Source organism: Dendrobates tinctorius, unplaced genomic scaffold (assembly GCF_039654945.1).
Source record: "Dendrobates tinctorius isolate UK_male_01 unplaced genomic scaffold, ASM3965494v1 ptg000174l, whole genome shotgun sequence".
Classification (NCBI taxonomy): Eukaryota; Metazoa; Chordata; class Amphibia; order Anura; family Dendrobatidae; genus Dendrobates; species Dendrobates tinctorius.
The window spans coordinates 7,260,105-7,284,174 of NW_027361841.1; positions in this window are offsets into that span (position 1 = coordinate 7,260,105).

A 24,070-nucleotide genomic window follows, 5' to 3' on the forward strand; every position below is an offset into this window, starting at 1 on the left:
TGTTTTTCAACAATATTTTACCTCACAAAATGTATCCTCTGCGATCTTCTGCTGTATTGTCAGTATTGTCTTTTGCTTCCTCCCCTGCCCAGGAGCTATGGAATGTTCTGTACAAGGTCAGACACAGACAATTTTTAAAAAGAACACAGTACAGGAAGGAGAGAGACAGCAGACAAGGGGGATAGTACATGGGGTAGACAGGTCAAAGAAGAGAGCACTGATGTGAGAAGTCAGCACATGGAGAAAGAGAGTGGATAGGTGGGTGAGCACATGGGGGGGATTCTCAACGCTGCAAAGCCTGCCCCCATCATGACATTACCACTCTCCCGATGCAATAGCATCAAGTCTCCATCTAGTATTAAATAATTCTCTTACAAACATTACATAAGTTATACTATTGCTATACTATAAGAAAAACACTTGTATAGTATATAAAACAAATGTTTGCACATTACTTCAACAAATACGTAACTATAGATAATTTTGCCTCATTATTAATTAAAACCTGCCCAGCATATTTATACTGTGACCCAGCAATGACTTGAGTATTTTATTAGGATGGACAGAGCATGACTAACTTAGCACCCATTAAACAAGGTATGTGCGACCACGTTTATAATGTGAAACAGGCAAATATGAGAAACTGGAAGATTTCAAGCTATAAACATTTTATGAGTATCTGCTATTGATTCACCCTCCTCTGTATAGACTATATAGATGGAATATGCCCAGAAATCAGGATTTTAGAAATACAACTGTTTTAAATTAGATAATTCAGAAAAACATGGAATGAATCCTCTCCACAATGGTCTGACAACGAATTGCATGATACATTTGTAGTTCAAACATTGAGACAGATGTACATTATTTGCACCACAAGAGGTAGCACAGAATGATTTATAACAGTCATTTTCAAATCCTTCTCAGGTTTCAAAATAAGGATCCAGAGACTTTATGGAACGTGCATCATGGATTATTTCTGTGACAAATTGTCTAGATGGTAAATTCCAAAAGAACTGGCAGATTTTACCCTGGACAAGCCAAATATTAAGTACAACTGTAATATCTAACAAGAATTGATCAAAGTTTCTAAGGAACACAGAACATGTTCTGAATTACTGTATTTTTCGGACCACAAGACGCACTTTTTCCCCAAAAAATTTTTGGGGAAAGTGGGGGGTGCGTCTTATGGTCTCAATATACTTACTTGCGACCATGGCTGGTGGCTGGTGCGGGTGCCGCGGGGCTCTGTGGTACGGTGGTGGCAGTGGGCTGTGCTCTGTTGCAGGGGTAGTGGCTCTCTGTGCTCTGTTGGGGGCTCAGCCGGCATTTCCTCGAAGACCGGAGGCCCCCGCACATCCGTTGCTGGCTGCCGCCATGTTGCGGTGGCCTCCGGGAACATGAACGCCGGGAAGATGGCCGCCGGCCCCAGCCCAGCCCAGCTGCCCCAGCCCACCTAGCCCAGCTGCCCCAGCACAGCCAAGCCCAACTGCCCCAGCACAGCCCAGCTGCCCCAACCCACCTAGCCCAGCTGCCCCAGCACAGCCAAGCCCAACTGCACCAGCACAGCCCAGCTGCCCCAGCACAACCAACCTGCCCCAGCACAGCCCACCTGCCCCAGCACAAAACTGCCACCACCGCACCAGTCTGGACCACTGAATGACCCCTGTGACCACTCCTCCACATGTGCCGGATCCCTTCCCAGGTAAGCTGAATTCGGACTCTAAGATGGACCCCCCATTTGACACATTATTATTTTTTTCCCTATTTTCCTTCTGAAAATTTGGGGTGCGTCTTATGGTCCGGTGCGTCTTATAGTCCGAAAAATAAGGTATATAGCAGCAATAGTTCTCACTTGTGTCAGGTTTCTCTCTGTTCACATTTTGTGTCATGCACCAAGCAAGGAACAAATGCATTAGATAGACCCTCAATTCATCACTAAAAGATAATTTCTAGCACAAACAATCCTGCAAGTAAATAAACATCTGTTATGTTCTCAGGTTTATTATACCTTTTCGTTCTAAGGTATGTTTTTCATCATTGATTCTGAGGTACTATCATCAATATTTAAAAATATTGGCAACAAAGAAGCCTTTCCAACTTTTATAAATCTGGATTGCTATATTCTGCAAAATAATCAAGACTTCAACATATTGCTATAGTTATACAAGCAGAATTGTTTGTTGATCATAATTATGTTTATTTTATATGAGCGATCTTGTTTGGAAAACATTTGCCAATCTCAAATTCAATACGAACATAGCTCATTCGGATTCGTCTATGGATTCCCGAGCAGTTTTCCACAAAATTGGCTAAATTCGGGCACAGTTCGGTAAATGATCGCGCATTCTTTAATGCTTTTGTTAGGACTTTGATGAGGATAGTGGTGGTGTATGATGAGTGGGGGGATGTGTTTTATGAGAGGTGGGGGTGGGTAAGGGTAAGAGGAGTGGTAGACTGTTATTTACTTATTTTTTAATTAACTTTATGTGTGTACATTCCTGCAGCTGTTCAGGGAGCAGAAACCATCCACAACGTCCAGACACAAGGGCTTCCATCACTGGCTGCTAAAGTCACATGTCTCTCTCCATATTAAAAGCAAGCATGTTGTTTTTTTCCTCATTTTGTGTTAGGCTAAGTGCAGACGTACTTTTTTGCCCTGCGGATTTTTCCGCGCAGAATTGAAGAAATCCGCAGGTCAAATGACCTGCATTTTTCCTGCGGATTTCTTCCTTTTTTCTTGCGGTTTTCCCCTGCGGATTTGGAGAATGGAGCAGGTGGAAAACCACACAAAAGAAATGACATGCTGCATATTTTGAACCACAAGAAAACCGAGTGGAAAAATCTGCAGCGTCTGCACAGCGTTTTTTTTTTTCAGTTGATTAACATGCTACTGTACATCACAATGCGGATATGCAGCGTTTCTGCGCGTTAAAATCCGCTGCGGATCCGCTGGAAATCTGCATCGTGTGCACATGGCCTAACAGTGCAGAGAAGCTGCTCCTCATGCTGCTGCAAGTTGTCATATAGTTTGAAAGGATCCTGTGTGAAATCGACTTTTCCAGTATCTAACTAGTTTGTGCTAATATTGTTGTGCAAGCAGGAGTCAACATTTCCTAATCAAAATCTGGACTAATATTGTGATGCAGGCACAATGTCACATTTCCTAATCAAAATCATTTAGGCTAATGTTGAGTGCAGGCACCAGGCCCTATTTCCTAATCAAAATAGCTTTGGTTAATATTGGGGTGCAGGCACCAGGCCCTATTTTCTAATCAAAATCATTTGGGCTAATATTAGGGTGAATGCCGGAGTCCCCATTTCCTAATCAAAATTGTTTGGGCTAATATTGTTGTGCAGGCACCAGTCCAGATTTCCTAATCAAAATCATTTGGCTAACAAAGGGATGCAGGCAGGAGTCCACATTTTTTAATCTAAATCCTGTGGTCTAATACTGTGCTGCAGTCAGGAGGTAACATTTCCTAATCAAAATCATTTGGTCCAATATTGGTGTGCAGACACCAGGCACATATCCTAATCTAAATTGTTTGGGCTAATACTATGTTGCAGTCAGGAGTTCACATTTCCTAATCAAAACTGTTTGGACTAATACTATGGTGCAGGTACCATGCCTCATTTTATAATAAAAATCATTTGGGCTCATACTCTGGTGCAGGCACCAGGCCTCATTTCCTAATCAAAATAATTGGGGCTAATACTCTGGTGCAGGCACCAGGTCTCATTTCATAATCAAAATAGATTGGGCTAATACTCTAATGCAGGCACCAGGGTTTATATCATAGTCAAAAGTTTTTTGGCTAATACACTTTTGCAGGCACCAGGGCTCACTTCATAATCAAAATAGTTTTGGCTAATACTCTGGTGTGTTGTGAGTTCATTTTCCCCTTCACCATTGAGGTCTGATGAACTCCCTCTTCTGGTGAAGGAAGGTAGTGAGGCTGATTACCAAGCACCTGGGCTGAATGATGATGACTGGGTGACGGGAATTGCTGACTGGATATAAGGCAGCCGACGCCCTTCTGCCTGGCAGGTGATTTCTCTGAGGGATTCTAGGAGACCAGTCTGATTCCTGCTCCTCAAAAGCTAAGTTTTCTGCTCTGCTTTTTGCATTTGTGTTTTGGTTTTGTTTTGCATTGTTTTTCTGGATTTCTGCCATTCCCTGGCAGAGGTGGACGCTTCTGACATTAGTGCAGGAGCTGTTTTGTCCCAAAAGGATCCTGTAACATCTAAAATCAATCCCTGTGCTTTCTTTTCCCGAAAGTTCTCCCCATCTGAACATAACTATGATGTGGGGAATCGGGAACTGTTAGCCATGAAGTGGGCATTTGAGGAGTGGAGACATTGGTTGGAGGGAGCTAAACATCAAGTTGTGGTCCTCACTGACCACAAGAATTTGATTTACCTGGAGTCGGCCAAACGCTTGAACCCTAGACAGGCTAGGTAGGCCTTGTTTTTTACACGTTTTGATTTTGTGGTCTCTTTTCTTCCTGGCACTAACAATGTCAAGGCTGACGCTCTCTCTAGGAGCTTCTTTGCTGATTCTCCTGTGGTGACCAAGCCTGCTACCATCTTAGGCGAAGGGGTAGTTCTTTCCGCCATCTCGCCCGATTTGAGACGTGCTCTGGAAGAGTTCCAGGAGGACAAACCTGAGCGTTGTACCAGTGGAAAGTTGTATGTTCCTGACCAGTGGAAGAAGAGAGTGATGTCTGAAGTTCATTGCTCTGCATTGGCTGGTCATCCAGGTATTTTTGATACTAGAGATCTGGTGAATCGGTCTTTTTGGTGGCCCGCCTTGTCTCGTGATGTCAGGAATTTTGTGCAGTCCTGTGGGACTTGCTCCCGGTATAAACCTTGTTCTCGCTCTAGTGGGTTGTTGATGCCTTCGCCGGTCCCCAGGAGGCCATGGACCCATATTTCAATGGATTTCATCTCTGATATGCCTGTCTCTCAGAGAATGACTGTTATTTGGGTGATTTGTGATAGGTTCTCTAAGATGGTTCATCTTGTACCACTCCCTAAGTTGCCATCTTCCTCTGAGTTGATGCCCCTGTTTTTGCAACAGGTGGTTCGCTTGCACGGGATTCCTGAGAACATTGTATCTGACAGAGGAGTTCAGTTTGTGTCTAGATTTTGGAGGACTTTCTGTTCCAAGCTGGGAATTCAGTTGTCCTTCTCCTCTGCTTTTCACCCTCAGACCAATGGGCAGACAGAGAGAACAAACCAGACCTTGGAGTCATATTTGAGATGTTTTATTTTTGCTGATCAGGATGATTGGGTTTCATTTTTGCCCTTGGCCGAATTTGCTTTAAATAATAGAGCTAGTTCTGTCACTTTGATGTCACCTTTTTTTTGTAACTTTGGGTTTCATCCTCGATTTTCTTCAGGGCAGGTGGAGCCTTCTGCCTGCCCAGGTGTTGACACTGTGGTGGAGAGAATGCACCAGATCTGGGACCAAGTGGTGGATAAGTTATCTCTCTCCCAGGAAAAGGCCCAGTGGTTTTCCAACCAACATAGGACCATTGGTCCCCAGTTTAAGGTGGGTGATATGGTTTGGTTATCATCAAAAAGTATCGCTATGAAGGTGGCTTCTCCTAAGTTTAAGCCTAGATTTATTGGACCTTACAATATTTTGGAGATTATTAATCCGGTCTCTTTTCGGTTGGCTCTTCCTGTCACATTTAAAATCCATAATGTGTTTCATAAGTCCTTGTTGAAGAGGTTTGTTGAACCAGTAGTTCCTGGGGTGGCACCTCCGGACCCTATATTGGTTGAAGGTAACATGGAATATGAGGTAGAGAAGATACTGGATTCCCATCGGGCTAGACGGAGACTCCAGTATTTGGTTAAGTGGAAGGGTTATGGTCAGGAGGATAATTCCTGGGTCTCTGCCTCTGATATTCATGCCAAAAGATTGGTGCGTGCCTTTCATCGGGCTCACCCTGATTGCCCTGGTGGCGTGGATGAGGGTTCGGTGACCCCTCCTCAAGGGGGAGGTACTGTTGTGAGTTCATTTTCCCCTTCACCATTGAGGTCTGATGAACTCCCTCTTCTGGTGAAGGAAGGTAGTGAGGCTGATTACCAAGCACCTGGGCTGGATGATGACTGGGTGACGGGAATTGCTGACTGGATATAAGGCAGCCGACGCCCTTCTGCCTGGCAGGTGATTTCTCTGAGGGATTCTAGGAGACCAGTCTGATTCCTGCTCCTCAAAAGCTAACTTTTCTGCTCTGCTTTTTGCATTTGTGTTTTGGCTTTGTTTTGCATTGATTTTCTGGATTTCTGCCATTCCCTGCTGGGGTGAGCTGAATTCCTTTTTACCTTTTTGCTCTGTCTTCAGAAAATACCTGAGTACTGATATAGTCTTTCTGAAGCCTAGCGTCTTCAGGGCTTTTTTTCCCTGTCAGTCTGTTGGCTCTTGTTTTGATAGGGTTTTTGTGCGGATTGCAGACAGCAGCTTTTCTATCCTGTCCTATATAGTTAGCTTGGGCCCCATCATTTGCTCAGCCTATCTTTCTATCTGTGTTAGTGTTTTTTCATCTTGCTTCACCATCATTATATGTTGGGGGCTGCCTATTGCTTTGGGGTCTGCTCTGGGGCAGTTAAGATTTCCCTTTCTGTCTTTAGGCTATTTAGCTCTCCGGCTGTGATCGAGGAGTCTAGGGCACCGTAGGAACCCCCCACGGCTACTGCTAATTGTTGTTGATAGGTTCAGGGGTTTGCAATCCGATAGCTGCCAACTTCTCTGGTTTTCTGGACTTAGCTAGTATTTCTGTTTTTTGCCTCCTACGGTGACTCGCTCATAACACTGGTGCTGGCACCAGGCTTCATTTCCTAATCAAAATTGCTTGGGCTAATACTCTGGTGCAGGCACCAGGCCATGTTTCAGCATATAAATCTTTTGTGCTAATTCTGTCATCCAATCACACTATCTCAGCCAATAAATACTGATTATTAATTTAGTGACAGGTGACTGACAGGTCTCGGCCTAGGATTGTTAAACAACTGGTTAAAAGAGGTGAAGGGTGCATCCAACATGAGTGGGATAAGTCAAAGTTGTGGTGGGAGGGGAATAGGCTTGATGTTCGAGGTGTATATGGGGTAGGTGGTAATGTTACTAAAAGTTCTATTGGCCAAACACCAGCTTGTCCTATCAAAAGACAACTGGCAACTTCTGTTGTCCCTTTCTTTTGGCAGCTGCACAGCTGTATGCCTTGTAAATGAGGGCCAGAAAGAGCATGTGCTCCAGAGGATAGCAAACACTGCATAAAGTAGCCTCTCCTCCTTTTCCTCCACCTTAATATCACACAGAGTACAGTCCTCAGAGGTGGCACCAAAATTACCTTTGTTTCCCCCATGTCACAACTCTCCAACCGTCCAAATGACCCATTGTACAAATAATATAATTGTGCAGCATGGATGTATGTGGCAGGGCCTGGGACCGTGCTTGAACCAGCATTTCTAGCTTAAACATTAGTCAGGAAAAAGTGAATGACTGACAGCTGTAGGCCTGGTGCTTTGAGAGCACTGCCAAATCCATGCAACACACATGAAGGAGACCCAATTTGGAGTCAAGACATTTAAAAAAAGTTAGGTGCAGACACCATTAAAGTGTTTTTAATTCCCCAGAGTAGAAATAGTATAATGGGGCTCTGATATACCTTCCACTACAGGAAGACCACCAGATGGAGACACAATTTGGAGCCTCTACATTTCAAAAAATTGTTACAAACATCAGCAGCAGTAGCAACAGCAGGTTCAGAAGCCACAACAAAGGTGTCACAGACTGCAATAATGCAAGATCCATGCAGCACACTAAAAACGACACCATCGCGTAGTCTTCCCAGTCTGTGACTGGGGTGCAAAATTCATTGAAGATCCATGACTTCATCTTGCTGAAAGTTAGGCAGTCTACACTTTCAGGGGACAGCTGAGTGAGCTTATCAATCAGGACACCACCAGCAGTGCTGAATACACATTCTGAGAGAATGCTGCCTGTCAGGCATGACAAAACCTCCAAGACGTGACAGGGGAGCTCAGGCCACTCTTCCATTTTTGAAGACCAAAATGCAAAAGGGTCCAAACCCCTCCTGATGGCAATGATATTGAGATAGAGATACTCCTGCAGCATCCTCTACAGTCGTTCACAACGTTTCAGATCTGTACTTTGTTCTGCTGGTGAACGGGCTCATCAAATATATCTGTGAAACGACTTACAGAATTTGCTTCTGCCGCTTACACTGCTGCTGCTAATATTTTTGCATCTATGAATTGACCTTCCCACGTTGCGTAACTGACTACTGCATGCAGCTACCGTGCTTCTTTCAGCAGTGCATCCATGCCGGGATAATGATAGAGAAATCGCTGTTCCCCCAGGTTGAGGATATGAACCATGTAAAGCATGTGTGTGAGAAAGCCTCAGTGTAAGGCCACCAGTAGGTTCGACCCATTATTGCACATGGCCTTCCCTGCCTCCAGGTTCAGTGGAGACAGCCATTACTCAAACTCGGCCTGCATAGCTGTCCACAACTCTTGAGCTGTGTGACTGCGATCTCCAAGGCATATTAATTTGAACACTGCCTGATTGCGGTGAGACCTGACTGTGCATTACAGATGTGGCTGGGATTCTTTCTGTACTGTTGGAATGCGCGTCTCATTAAGGTAAGGGTTGGGGGAGTAGGTGGAGACTTTAGAGGAGGAAGCAAAAGCAGTGGAGGAAGTGTTATTTACAGAGGTTTGTCCCGCAAACTTTGGGGTTTCCAAGACTTGGTCTCTTTTGACACCTTGGTGTCTAGTGATTTAGTTCACAATCCCTTGGTGTGTAGCGGTTTAGTTCACAATCCCTTGGTGTGTAGTGGTTAAGTTATCCAACCGTAGATGTTTAGTAGATTAGTTCTCCAACCCCTGTTGTCTAGTAGTTTAGCTCTCCATCTTCTGGTGTGTATTGCTTTTTCTCCATCCCCAAGCACCATGCAAGCCTTTGGTATTCCAAGAATTCTAGAGCAGACCCTTCCCTACCTCCAGCAGAATCACTCAGTGCCCACTCACTGGGATGTAATGCCCCTGACAATGCTTGTTCGTCCAGGTGTCAGTGGTGAAATGTACACTAGTTATGGGGGGTGGCAATAATATTTTAGACCTTTTGGAATCAGATGGCCTTAGGGACAGGTTCTGTAGTGTCCCAACGCTGTTCCTTCTTCATAAGATATGGTGGACTTCCATAAAATTATGGTAAATGGGAACTTATTCTCAATACATCTCTCTATGGAATAACATACACTTGAGAGAATTATACCATTTGGAGGGATTTGGGGGGTGGAAAAAGCAATGGTTGAGATATTTGCATCAGGGGTATGTAGGGGGAATATTTGTTCCTTTGACCATATAAAATAAACTTAGATAAAAAATTCAGAATTCTATAAGTATTTACAATTGCGGCATGCCTTGAGGACCCAGGATAATATAACACCAATTAGAATATCCTCTAATGGGTTACTGACCAAGTTATCAAAGCAAGAAGGACGAAAGGGTTGATTTGACATCGTGGGAACCGCGGCTCTCTGACCGGCGGTGATGATTTTACCGATGATCAGAAGCAGCGTTTGCCGTCCTGTCATGCACATGACAGTGCGACTAACACCTGGTGTTCGGGCAGCCAATCACAGTAATGCCACACTAAAGATGGTGCCAGCATTACTGTGATTGGCAAGCAAACCCAGCATGTTCATAAGCTGCAAATAAAGCACCAAACATGCTGAGTGGGTCTCTTCAATATATTGAAGCGAATTACACACCGAGTAACGAATATCATGAATACCGTACTTTTCGTACGAGTAACAAAGAGTGCCGAATATAATCGCTCATCACTAGTTACCATTACCATGCATTGCACATAATGCACTTAAATAGTGCTGAAATTAAAAATCTATGCAGATTACTCATAGCATTGCAATATGGTATCCAGACAATAAACTGTACCATGTCAGTAAAAATGAGCAGATCAAGCAAAATTCATATTTCACTAATATTTTGGTATTATTATCCCCTTCACTTCCTCGCGATTTTCCATTTTTTCTGTTTTTGTTTTTTCCTCCCCTACTTCAAAAGCCATAACTTTTCTATTTTTTAATCCACAAAGTCATATGAGGGCTTGTCTTTTGTGACCCGTGTTGTATTTTTGAATTACATCATAAATTTTGTCATGTGATGTACTGGAAAGTAGGAATGTAGGAAGTAGGAAAAAAAAATCAAAGTGTGTTCAAAATGCAAAAATGCAATTTGTTTTGTTTGGGGGCTATTTGCCATGTTCACTATATGGTAAAACTGACCTGGCAATATGATCCTCCAGGTCAGTGCGATTATGAAGATACCAAACATGTGTAGTCTTTTTTTTTTACATTTAAGTGGTGAAAACAAATTCGCAAATTGGTAAAAAAAACAAAAAAAAATGCTTTTATCAACATTTTCAAAGACCTGTAACATTTTCATTTTCCAGGATATGGGGCGATGTGAGGGATTATTTTTTGCACCCTGAGTGGATGTTGCTACTGATAGCATTTTGGGGAAGATACAATATTTTAATCTCCTCTTATTGCATTTTATTGCAATGTTGCACTAGCCAAAAAAAGTCATTTGTAATTTAGATTTTTTTTCCTCATACTTTCCATTTACTGATTTGATTAATTTACTTTATATACTTTGATAGACTGGAATTTTTACAAACACAGAGATACCAAATATTTGTAATTTTTATAGTATTTTTTTTTTTTTTTTAAAAAAGGGGTTATTTGAACGTTTCTGGTGGTTTTTACATTTTTAAAACTTTTTTCTTTTACTTTTTAATGTATTTAATAGCCCCCTTATGGGAGTTGAATCTGCAATCATCTGACTGCATCAGCACTGCTATGTATAGCTAAAATCATGTTCTCTAATAATAAATCCCAGCTAAATGCTGTCATGGCAACCTATCGACACCTCTTGATCATTTTAGAGATTGACAGCGATATTAACAGACATGGGCGGAGCTCCGCTCCAATGATGGCTGTTGATGGCACATGAATACCGATTATATCAGCCATTATTTGATGGGAAATATGCAGGCTCGTTGTGCAACCCCACATCATAGGTGGGGACATGACATATCATTTAAATGTATGTCATATATCATGAAAAAGAGAAAACTCCATAAGCACTACATTAAAAGGTGCCAAAGTAGGTTCCCACACTGTGCAGATATAGAATAATTGGTACTTTGGTCACTGAATTGGTACTCAACTTATGTTGAAGAAGATAACTACTTTCTGGACTGCATTAAAATTATCGAAAACGTTTGGGTGTAGTTGACCTTCATCAGTTACCGACTGCAAAAATTGTGTGGTAAGTAGAGGAAATGGTAAGTTGTACCATGACACGTAGGTATCCGCTTAAGAATGAGTGTTAAGTTTGTACAGGTTGTACAGTCTGATTAGTGTTGCAAGTACTATAGGGTATCATAGAGTTGTTTCAGAGCGTATCCTCCAATGATGCGGCATCCACCGCTGGTCATCGGTCATGAAGGGATTAAGTCCTTTATTATGCTCTAGTGTTTCTTCAGACCCCAGAGCATATGAACATAAGATGTAAAAAAAAAAAATAATCTTTATACTCTTCTATTCACTTACCTCTCCAGCCCCTTCACTTTGGGAGAGTTCTGTGCAAGTGCATAACGATGTCCTTATGTCATGACGTGTGCCGTGACCTTCTCACACATGTGCAGAAATGTCAAGGGCATCATTAGAGCCCAAAGTCCTGGTTCAATATGACAAAGTTCAAGGATCTCAGTGCGTGCAATGAATATCAGGAGATGCAACAAGTGACGATGAGGAGCAGAGGAAGCAGAGTGGTGAGTGGTCCCTTACAATTCAAAAAAATGGCAGTCTTCTTGCTGAATCCATGCAGAAATAAGATACAAAAAACATATTTTGTTAAATGCAGATTTTTAAAAAATTTGATTTAATTCCACTCTAATTTAGTTAATAAAGATGAGCTGATCTTTTGAAATTCGAAATAGTTGACTTTGTCAAATTTCCCCCCAAATTTTGATTTGTGGTGAATAAATTTGCCAGAATCACGTAAATAAAAAGTCTCTAATTGCTTGGAAGATAGAGCTGTGTGGAAAAGTGCTTTCCCTTTCCTGATTTCCTACTCTTTAAGTAAACACAAATTTCAGTTTCTAAATGAAGTTCTTTATTATTAAGAGAAAAAGAAATCCAAACTTAAATTGCCCTGTGTGAAAAAGTGATTGTCCCCTAAACCTAAAAAGTGGTTGGGTCACCCTTAACAGCAAAAACTGTGATCAATAATTTGCAATAACTGGCAAAAAGTCTTTTATAATACTCTAGAGGAATTTGACCCACTCATCTTTGCCAAATTGTTGTAGTTCAGCCATATTGGAGGGCAAGCATGAACCGCCTTTTTAGGTAATGTCACAGCATCTCAATTGGATTAAGGTCAGGACTTTGACTAGGCCACTCTAAAGTCTTAATTTTGTTTTTCTTAAGCCATTCAGAGGTGGACTTGCTGTTGTGTTTTGGATCATTGTCCTGTTGCATTACCTGGCATGAGGTCACGAACAGATGGGTGGACATTCTCCTTCTGGATTGTTTGGTAGACAGAAGAATTTATGTTTCTATTTGCCACAGCAAGTCTTCCAGGTCCTGAAGCAGCAAAACAGTTCCAGACCTTCACTCTACCTTTCAGACCTTTCACTCTTTTCTGAAATGCTGTGCTACCTCCACGCCAGATGTAATGGGAAGTTCAACTTTTGTCTCGTCAGTCTACAGAGTATTCTCCCAAAAGTTTTGGGGTTCATCAAGATGTTTTGTGGAAAAATAATATGAGCCTTTATGTTCTAATTGCTCAGCAGTGGTTTTGGTGTTGGAACTCTGCCATTCAGGCCATTTTTCTCCTTTCTCTTTTTTTGTGGTGGAGTCATGAACACTTTAAGTGTGGCAAGTGAGGCCTGCAGTGCTTTGGAAGTTGTAGTGGTGTCTTTTGTGACCTCTTGGATGAGTCTTTTTTTTGGTCAGCCGGCAACTCCTGGGAAGGTTCACTGGAGTTCCAAAGCTGTAAAAATGTCTTTATACCTTTTCCATTCTGATCTCAATTAATTTGTTTCTCATTTGTTTCAGAGTTTCTTTCAAGGTCCAGGTTTTGACAATCTTTTGGTCCACTTTAAATTGGCAGGTCCTGTTTAAGTGATTTCTTGATTAAGAACAGGTGTGGCAGTAATCAGGCCTTGGTGTGGAAAGGGAATTTGAACTCAGCTTCCAAAAGATGTGATAAACCACAGACAATTTAGGTTTTAAGTGGGAAGAGGAATCACTTTTTCACTCAGGGCTAATTTGTCTAATATTTAAAAATATTTAAAATTGTCATACAGGCTGCCTGGGTTCTGGTAGCTTATGGCTTTCATGATTGAAGTTTACAGAACAAAAGAAACAGAATTATTAAATTTTATATTTAATATAGAACAATAGGTAGTGTATATAAAAAATATATACAGTTACATAAAATAAAATGGATTAACAGAGAAACTTACTACTCTGCTCACAGAAATGGTTCAGCTTAGCAAAGTAGAGCACTTTGGAAACGTCCAGTGAACTTGGATCATACATACACTGATATATATTACTCTGCATGAAACACAGATCATATCTTGACTTGTCCTTTTATCAGCACCTACATTACAACCACACACCTCCCATTGATGACTCATAACAGGGCTGGTGATAGGATGTGGCTTTAGTTTCAGAAAATTTTGATATTCCCAACATTCACAATATCTTCACTACTGATGATCACAGGCATTCAATATCGCTGTCATATTTTTAACAGGGATTTCACCTTTTCATAAATAGGAGATATGGCATGGCTGTTTTCTGCGATCTGGCCACTATTGATTTGGTGCTTATAGGCATGTGTCACAGTTATGAAAAAAATATGCATATTCTTCCCCTATTCTGTATGTCCCATCAATATGTGATCTATGCAAACCCCAATATTCATAGCTGCACATTAAATATTTTGTCACCTCAGGCAGTTCTAGTATACTGTCCTCATACATGTTAGCAGGGTGTGCAATGAGACATGTAGCTAAACCCCCTGTCTTCTTTAAGAAAAAGAGGCTCTAAAATTGTAACCTTCTTTTATTGATTGCAGATGTGACAGGAAAGGGTGAAACTATAGGATGCAATAACAGGAGCATTTCAGAATATATAATTGCACAGAGCATAAAATACAGATAGTCTGCACTACACAGTAACATGAGGTAATACATAGGTTCCATGAGGTAACACATAGGTACCATGAGGTAAAACATAGGTACCATGAGGTAATACATAGGTACCATGAGGTAATAAATAGGTACCACGAGGTAGTACATAGGTACCATGAGGTAATACATAGCTGATGTTTACCTATTTAATACAACAAACGTTATAAACACAGGATTATAACACCTAGATAGTGCTTACCAACTATGCTTAGAGCAGGCTGTTTAAGAAGCATGAAGAACATGAATGGTGTAGTTTCTCCTAAGACACATGGAGGAATAATGGCTGCTGTTCCCCTCACAGTGTCATAAACAAGACTATGATGTAACAGGAACAATCCCACAATATATTGCAAATTAAACTAGAATCTATGCATTAAACGGCCAGCAGGTGGTGCTGTTTCCTTACAGTATGAAATATATGAAGGATTAATACACACAAAAATGACTTTCTAGACAGCAATTATATGGCTGGACAGAACACTCCCCGCTTGATGTCAGCTGATGTCACTATTGTGTTTATTGGACGAGAACAGCAGGACGAGTTCCCCTACTGGCCTGAGGAACAATTTGGTCTCGCCTTGTTTTCCTATTTTTACTTCCACCTTACGTACGATTCCATCCTTACTTGGGAATATCTGGATAATGAGACCTAATGGCCATTCATTTCTCCGAGACTGACAGTCTTTCATTAGTACTATATCGCCAGGCTTGAGGTTAGGCTTGTTGGTTTTCCACTTTCTCCTCTGCTGCAGAGTAGGCAGGTACTGTTTTTTCCACTGGTCCCAAAAGGCATTGGAGAGACTCTGTAATTGTCTTCATCAACTCCTGTAACGGTCTTTAACATTAAATTCTCCAGGTGGAGAGCAATTAGGGTCGGTCTTCTGCGTAAGCAGCAGGGCTGGGGTGAGAACAGTTGGGTCATCAGGATCACTGGAAATTGGAGCCAACGGTCTGGCGTTTATGATGGCTGACATTTCGGCCATGAATGTTGTCAAGCTTTCGTGTGTCAGTCTTGCAGATCCTTCCTGTAAGAAGATTGAATCGAGAATTCTCCTTGCGACACTTATCATTCTCTCCCATACACCTCCCATGTGTGAAGAATGTGGTGGGTTAAAAGTCCAAGTACACCCATGTACACTTAGGTATTTTTCTACGTCCTTCATATCCAAGTTGGAAGACAGTTGCAGTTCTCTTGCTGCTCCGACAAAGTTCATGCCTCGGTCTGAACGAATATGTTTGACGGGTCCTCTGATGGTAATGAAATGCCGGAGAGCATTTAGGGTCGGTCTTCTGCGTAAGCAGCAGGGCTGGGGTGAGAACAGTTGGGTCATCAGGATCACTGGAAATTGGAGCCAATGGTCTGGCGTTTATGATGGCTGACATTTCGGCCATGAATGTTGTCAAGCTTTCATGTGTCAGTCTTGCAGATCCTTCCTGTAAGAAGATTGAATCGAGAATTCTCCTTGCGACACTTATCATTCTCTCCCATACACCTCCCATGTGTGAAGAATGTGGTGGGTTAAAAGTCCAAGTACACCCATGTACACTTAGGTATTTTTCTACGTACTTCATATCCAAGTTGGAAGACAGTTGCAGTTCTCTTGCTGCTCCGACAAAGTTCATGCCTCGGTCTGAACGAATATGTTTGACGGGTCCTCTGATGGTAATGAAATGCCGGAGAGCATTTATGAAGCATGAAGTGTCCATAGATTCAATTACCTCTATGTGGACAGCTCTAATGGATAGACAAGTGAACATAATCGCCCATCGTTTCCCATTTGCGTGGCCTTCTCTGGTTTGTCGGACAACCACAGACCAAGGACCAAAAACATCTAGACCGATGTTGGTGAAAGGTGAATCTGTGCTAAATCTGTCATATGGAAGATCTGCCATCTTCGGAATCTGTGATATACCACAAAGTTTCTTGCAAGCATCTTGTAAGTTAAAGATGAATCTGCACACACATCTCTTAGCTCCAACTATCCACAGACCAGATTTTCTTAAGGCTCCCTCTGTGAACATACGACCTTGGTGTTTTGTCCGCTCGTGATAATGTTGAACAAGCAGAGTAGCTATGTGATATTGTCCAGGAAGTATCATGGGATGTTTCTCTGCAGAACCTATTTTTGCCTCTTTAAGGCGTCCTCCTATTCTTAAGAGACCGTCTCCATCCATGACTGGGTCGAGTTTCCTCAGAACACTATCTTTTGATTTTGGTCTTTGATTGGTTACACAGTCGATTTCTTTGGTGTAGTTTTCCCGTTGTACAGCTCGGATAATTATATTCGTTGACTGCTCTAGATTGAGAGCTGTGTGGACATGTTTATAATGATGCCAACCTGTGCAGCTTTCCTTTTTTGTTGGTGAGGTTGTCTTGTACGACTGAGCTATGTGGGTCAGGCAGGGAATGGCATGAACAAGCGAATTACAAGTAGAGAAACTACTGAATCGCTGGTATCCCAGGTGGCGTTTCAAAGTTTCCGTATGTAACGCAGACACTTGAGGGCGAATTTCAACGTCAGCGTGTGGATTTACTAGATTTTGGTCTTTGATTGGTTACACAGTCGATTTCTTTGGCGTAGTTTTCCCGTTGTACAGCTCGGATAATTATATTCGTTGACTGCTCTAGATTGAGAGCTGTGTGGACATGTTTATAATGATGCCAACCTGTGCAGCTTTCCTTTTTTGTTGGTGAGGTTGTCTTGTACGACTGAGCTATGTGGGTTAGGCAGGGAATGGCATGAACAAGCGAATTACAAGTAGAGAAACTACTGAATCGCTGGTATCCCAGGTGGCGTTTCAAAGTTTCCGTATGTAACGCAGACACTTGAGGGCGAATTTCAACGTCAGAGTGTGGATTTACTAGTTCAAACAAGGCAGTTTCTGTCATGTCAATGGTCTATACAAAAACTCGGCCTGTAAACCAAATCGTGTCTTTGAGGCGATTGGCAGCAACAAGTCTCTTAGCCTGGTCCGCAGGGTTGAGATGTGTAGGCACATATTTCCATTGTTCAGGTGAGGTAGACCTTCGTATTCTGAGCACTCTGTTGCTAACATAGACATAGAAGCATCTCACTTCATTATGGATGTACCCAAATACTATCCTGCTGTCAGTGTAGAACTCAAAGTCTTTAATTTCTAGATTCATTTCCATAGCAACGAGTTTTGCCAACTCGACTGCTAACAAAGCGGCACAAAGTTCCAGGCATGGTAGGGTGAGTTCACGGAGCGGTGTTAGTTTTGCTCTGCTCATTACAAACCCTACATGGCATTGTTGACTAGTGTCTATCATCTTCAAATAAGCTACCGCAGCAATCGCTTTGATTGAAGCATCGGAGAACACACAAAGGGTTTGTGTTTCGGTACTAGGTACAGACACATACGAGCGTGTTATATGAAGACTTGATAAGGCTGTGAGGGAATTTCTCCAGGCCATTCACTTGGTTTTCTCTTTTGTGGGAAGAGGAGTATCCCAGTTCGTCACCTCTCTGGTGAACTCTCTTAACATAGCCTTGCCCTCGATGACTACAGGATCTACAAACCCCAGTGAGTCATGCAAACTGCTTATGGTAGACAGTACTCCTCTGCAAGTAAAGGGTTTATCTTCTCTGTTGACCTGGAAGGTGAAGGTATCAGCTTTTATGTCCCATAGTAGGCCGAGGCTCTGCTGCATCGGTGGGGAGTCTATGCCTAGATCTAAATTCTTCAAGTCATTTGAATAATCCTCAGGAGGGAAGGCTTCCATCACTTCCTTGCTGTTAGAAGCGATCTTGTGCAACCTCAGGTTAGATACAGCGAGCATGTCTTTGGCTCTTTTCAGAAGACTAATCGTGGTCTCATTTGTTGGCATCGATTTCAAACAGTCATCCACATAGAAATCTTTCTCTGTAAACAGTCTGGCATCTGTTCTGTACTCTGCTTCAACCTCTTGAGCCGCGCATCTCAGCCCTTAGATGGCTACTGCAGGAGAAGGACTATTACCAAAAATATGTACCTTCATACGATACTCTGTAATCTCTTTGTAAGGATCGTTATCTTTGAACCATAAGAATCTCAAGAAATTTCTGTGTTCCTCTTAACAAAGAAGCAATGGAACATCTGTTGGATGTCTGCTGTGAATGCAATAGAGTCTCCACGAAAACGGATAAGCACTCCTAAAAGTTTGTTGTTCAGATCCGGGCCTGATAACAAGACATAATTCAATGAAACACCTTCATACTTAGCACTCGAATCAAATACTACTCTGATTTGACCTGGCTTTTTCGGGTGATACACTCCAAACAGAGGCAGGTACCAGCGTTCTTCAGAGTCTTGAAGTGTAGGTGCTAACTCTGCATGACCGTTTTTAAATATTTTCTCCATGAAGGTAAAGAAATGATCTTTCATCTCTGGTTTATTATGGAAGCTGTGCCTGAGGGAGACAAATCATTTGTAATCTTGTTCTCTGTTGTTAGGCAAGCGTTGTCTTTGAGACTTGAAGGGTAGAGGTGCAATCCAGCTCTTCGTTTTGTCCTGCACCATTCCTTGCTCCATCATCTCTAGGAACAGTCTATCTTCAAATGACATTGCTATGCGATTATCTTCTTTGGTCTTGTGACAGACCGTACACCCAAGGTGATTTTGGTCGCAATTCTGAATGCAATAATCATTGGCACGACTTGCTAAGATACTTGGTGCTGAATGGAGTTGAGCAACTTTGGTCGGATCGGGTTTCATGAAACAAAATTTGTTTCAGATGAAACTTGTCCGACTAGGGCAAAAAAAAGTCGGAGTTTCGTCCGAAACCCGACCCCAGTGCAAGTCAATGGGGAATAAAAGTAGGCATTGAGTGGATGAATGTCATCCGCTCAATGCCGACTTTTATTTCCCATTGACTTGCATTGGGGTCGGGTTTCAGACGAAACTCCGACTTTTTTTGCCCTAGTCGGACTAGTTTCATCCGACTCAAATTTTGTTTCATGAAACCCGATCCAGCCAAAGTTGCTCAACTCTAGTGCTGAAGTGCTGTGTAGCAACTCCTTTATGAAGTAGCGATTTTCACATGGTTGAAGGAGAGATGGACGTCCATTCTCTAGAGTACTGGTAAACATGTTGTTAACCACTGTCGGTTTGTGTGCACCTCCTAAACAGACCTCTCCTACAATGACCCACCCAAGGTCGAGTCTCTGAGCATATGGAGCACTGTGTGAGCCATTGATCTGTTGTCTAACCTTGTGAACTTGTAGAATATCTCTCCCTAGGAGCAAGATTATTTGAGCCTCTGGGTCAAAGTTGGAAATCAGGCGTTCTATACGCTTCAGATGAGAATGATACGATGCCACTTCAGGCGTTGGTATCTCTGACCTGTTGTCAGGAATCTGGTTACATTCCAATATGGTTGGTAAGGGCAGACACATTTGGCCATCTATAGACTCGATTACGTAGCCTGTTGCTCTTCTACCAGCTGTGTTGTGAGTTCATTTTCCCCTCCGTCACTGAGGACTGGTGAACTCCCTATTCTAGTGAAGGAAGGTAGTGAGCCTGATTATCAGGCACCTGGGACTAATGAAGACGATTGGCTGAGTGGAGTCACTGACTGGATTTAAGGCAGCCTACGCCCTTTCTGCCCTGCGGGTGATTTCTCTGTGGACTCTTGGACACCAGTCTGATTCCTGCTCTCCTAAAGCTAAGTTTTCTGTTTTGCCTTTTTGCATCTAAGATTTGTTTTTGTTTTTCTTGCTTTTTGGATTCTGCCACTCCCTGCTGGAGTGTGCAGTGTTCCGTGAGCTCTTTCTTCTGAAAGTACCTGAGTGCTGATTTAGTTTTTGAAGCTTAGTTGCTTCAGGGCCATTTTTATATCAGCTTGTTGGCTTTTGTCTCTGATAGGGTTTTGGCAGATTGCAGACAGCAGCCTTCCTATCCGTTCCTATCTAGGTAGTTTTTGGGCCCCGTCTTTGCTCAGCCTGTCTTTCTGTCTGTGTAAGTGTTTTCATCTTGCTTCACCGTCATTATATGTGGGGGGCTGCCTATTGCTTTGGGGTCTGCTCTGGGGCAGTTAGATTTCCCCTTTCCTTCTTTAGGCCTATGTATCTCTCCGGCTGTGATCGAGGGGTCTAGGTCATCGTAGGAACCCCCCACGGCTACTGCTAGTTGTGTTGATAGGTTCAGGGGTCTGAAATCTGATAGTTGCCAACTTCTCTGGTTTTCAGGACTTAGCTAGCATTTCTGTTTTTGCCTCCTACGGTGACTCAATCATAACAGAATCACCCGCCTAACCGCAGAACCTGGGGTACTCAATAGCAGGAAAGAATTGTGTTTAAAAGAAAAAAAAAAAAAAAGGTGTGTGTATATTCTTTCCTCTTTATCTCTGAGGCCGTAGGGGGAATTTTTTTTTTTTTCTCTCAATGGAGATAAAGCAAGTGTCTGATCGTGTGGAGCAGCTCGCTGCTGAAGTGCGAGGAATTTCCACCTATCTTGCTCGTTCACATGCTGTTGAACCAAAGATCCCCACACCTGATGTATTTTTTGGGGATCGATCTAAATTTTTGAGTTTCAAAAATAATTGTATATTATTTTTTGCTTTGAAGCCTAACTCGTCAGGGAGCCCCGCGCAGCAGGTTAAAATTGTCATCTCTTTGCTGCGCGGTGATTCCCAGGATTGGGCGTTTTCTTTGAAACCAGATGACCCTATTCTGACTAATGTGAACGCATTTTTTCAAGCCTTGGGGTTGCTGTACGACGAACCTAATGCTATTGATCAGGCTGAAAAGACCCTGTTAGCATTGAACCAGGGTCGAGAATCTGCAGAGTTGTACTGTTAAAAGTTCCGAAAGTGGGCGGTCCTTACTACCTGGAATGATAGTGCCTTGGCTGCTCTCTTTCGGAAGGGTTTGTCAGAAGCCGTAAAAGATACTATGGTGGGATTTCTTGTTCCCTCTGGTCTGGACGATTCTATGTCTTTAGCCATTCAGGTTGATCGGCGTTTACGTGAACGCAGGATTACACGAGAGGTGTTGCCACTGGTTGAACAGACGTCTGAACCTATGCAATGTGATAGAGTTTTGTCTAGGGCGCAACATCAGGAATTCAGAAGGCGTAATAAGCTGTGTTTTTTCTGTGGAGATGCCTCACATGTTATTTCTGTTTGTCCTAAACGTGAGAAACGCTTTGCACACACGTTTTCTGTTGGTGGGGTTCAGCGTAAGTTTCTTTTGGCGATTACTCTGATCTGTTCCCTGTCCACATTTTCCGCCAAGGCTTTTGTGGATTCAGGAGCAGCGCTAAATCTAATGGACTTGGATTTTGCTAAACGTTGTGGATTTCCGTTGACACCTCTGCAGACGCCTATCCCTTTGAGGGGGATTGATGCTACCCCTCTGGCTAAAAATAAACCTCAGTTTTGGACCCAGTTGGTCATGCGCGTCGCCCCAGACCACCAAGAAAATTGCAGATTTTTGGTGTTGCATGGTCTGCATGATGCCGTTGTTCTGGGGTTTCCCTGGTTGCAGATTCATAATCCAGTTTTGGATTGGAAGTCTGTGTCTGTGGTGAGTTGGGGTTGCCGGTGTACCTTTAGTGAGGCTCCGGTTTTTTCCACCTCTCCTCAGTCGCATGAGTTTCCTGAATATTTGGCGGACTACTATGATGTATTTAGTGAGAATGAGTCTGCGTCCTTGCCTCCTCATAGGAGTTATGACTGTGCAATTGAACTAAACCCGGGGTGTAAATTTCCTAAGGGTCGGCTCTTCAATTTATCTGTACCCGAGCACGAGGCTATGCGGTCCTATATTAAGGAGGCGTTGGAGAAGGGTCATATTAGACCATCCTCTTCACCCTTAGGTGCCAGGTTTTTTTTTGTGGCCAAGAAGGATGGTTCTTTAAGGCCTTGTATTGATTATCGTGCCCTCAATAAAATTACTATTAAATATCAGTATCCGTTACCCCTGATTTCGGATCTATTCTCTAGAGTCAGAGGTGCTTGCTGGTTTACCAAGCTTGACCTCAGGGGGGCGTATAATCTTATCCGCATTAAGCAGGGGGATGAATGGAAGATGGCGTTTAATACTCCGGAGGGACATTTTGAGTACCTGGTGATGCCTTTTGGGCTCACTAATGCCCCTTCTGTCTTCCAGTGCTTCATGAACGATATTTTCCGAGACTTTGTCGATAAATTTTTGATTATCTATCTGGATGATATTTTGATCTTCTCCAAGGATTGGGATTCTCATGTGGAACATATTCAGACTGTGTTCCGGATCTTTGAGAGAGAATTCTCTGTATGTCAAAGGATCAAAATGCCTTTTTGGAGTACAGAGAATTTCTTTTTTGGGATTTATTTTGTCTCCGTCAACTATTGAAATGGACCCGGCCAAGGTACAGGCCATTTATGATTGGGTTCAGCCCACTTCTTTGAAGGCCCTCCAGAAGTTTTTGGGTTTTGCTAATTTTTATCGGAAATTTATAGCAAAATTTTCTAGTATTGCCAAACCATTGACTGACCTGACCAGGAAGGGTGCGGATGTGTTGAATTGGTCTCCGGAGGCGGTTGCTTCCTTTCAGGAGCTGAAGCGTAGATTTACCTCCGCCCCGGTTCTGCGGCAACCTGATGTCTCACTCCCGTTCCAGGTAGAGGTGCATGCTTCTGAGATTGGTGCAGGAGCGGTGTTGTCCCAAAAGGATCCGGTAACATCTAAAATGAATCCCTGTGCTTTCTTTTCCCGTAAGTTCTCTTCATCTGAACGTAACTATGATGTGGGGAATTGGGAACTGTTGGCCATGAAATGGGCATTTGAGGAGTGGAGACATTGGTTGGAGGGAGCCAAACATCAAGTTGTGGTCCTCACTGACCACAAAAATTTGATTTACCTAGAGTCGGCTAAACGCTTGAACCCTAGACAGGCTAGGTGGGCCTTGTTTTTTACATGTTTTGATTTTGTGGTCTCTTTCCTTCCTGGAACTAAGAATGTCAAGGCAGACGCCCTCTCTAGGAGTTTCTTTGCTGATTCTCCTGTTGTGACCAAGCCTGCCACCATCTTAGGCGAAGGGGTAGTTCTTTCTGCCATCTCGCCCGATTTGAGACTTGCTCTGCAAGAGTTCCAGGAGGACAAACCTGAGCGTTGCCCCAGTGGAAAGTTGTATGTTCCTGACCAGTGGAAGAAGAGAGTGATGTCTGAAGTTCATTGCTCTGCATTGGCTGGTCATCCAGGTATTTTTGGTACTAGAGATCTGGTGAGTCGCTCTTTTTGGTGGCCCACCTTGTCTTATGATGTCAGGAATTTTGTGCAGTCCTGTGGGACTTGCTCCCGGTCTAAATCTTGTTCTCGCTCTAGTGGGTTGTTGATGCCTTTGCCGGTCCCCAGGAGGCCATGGACCCATATTTCAATGGATTTCATCTCTGATATGCCGGTCTCTCAAAGAATGACTGTTATTTGGGTGATTTGTGATAGGTTCTCTAAGATGGTTCATCTTGTACCACTCCCTAAGTTGCCATCTTCCTCTGAGTTGGTGCCTCTGTTTTTGCAACAGGTGGTTCGCTTGCACGGGATTCCTGAGAACATTGTATCTGACAGAGGAGTTCAATTTGTGTCTAAATTTTGGAGGACGTTCTGTTCCAAGCTGGGAATTCAGTTGTCCTTCTCCTCTGCTTTTCACCCTCAGACCAATGGGCAGACAGAGAGAACAAACCAGACCTTGGAGTCGTATTTGAGATGTTTTATTTCCGCTGATCAGGATGATTGGGTTTCATTTTTGCCCTTGGCC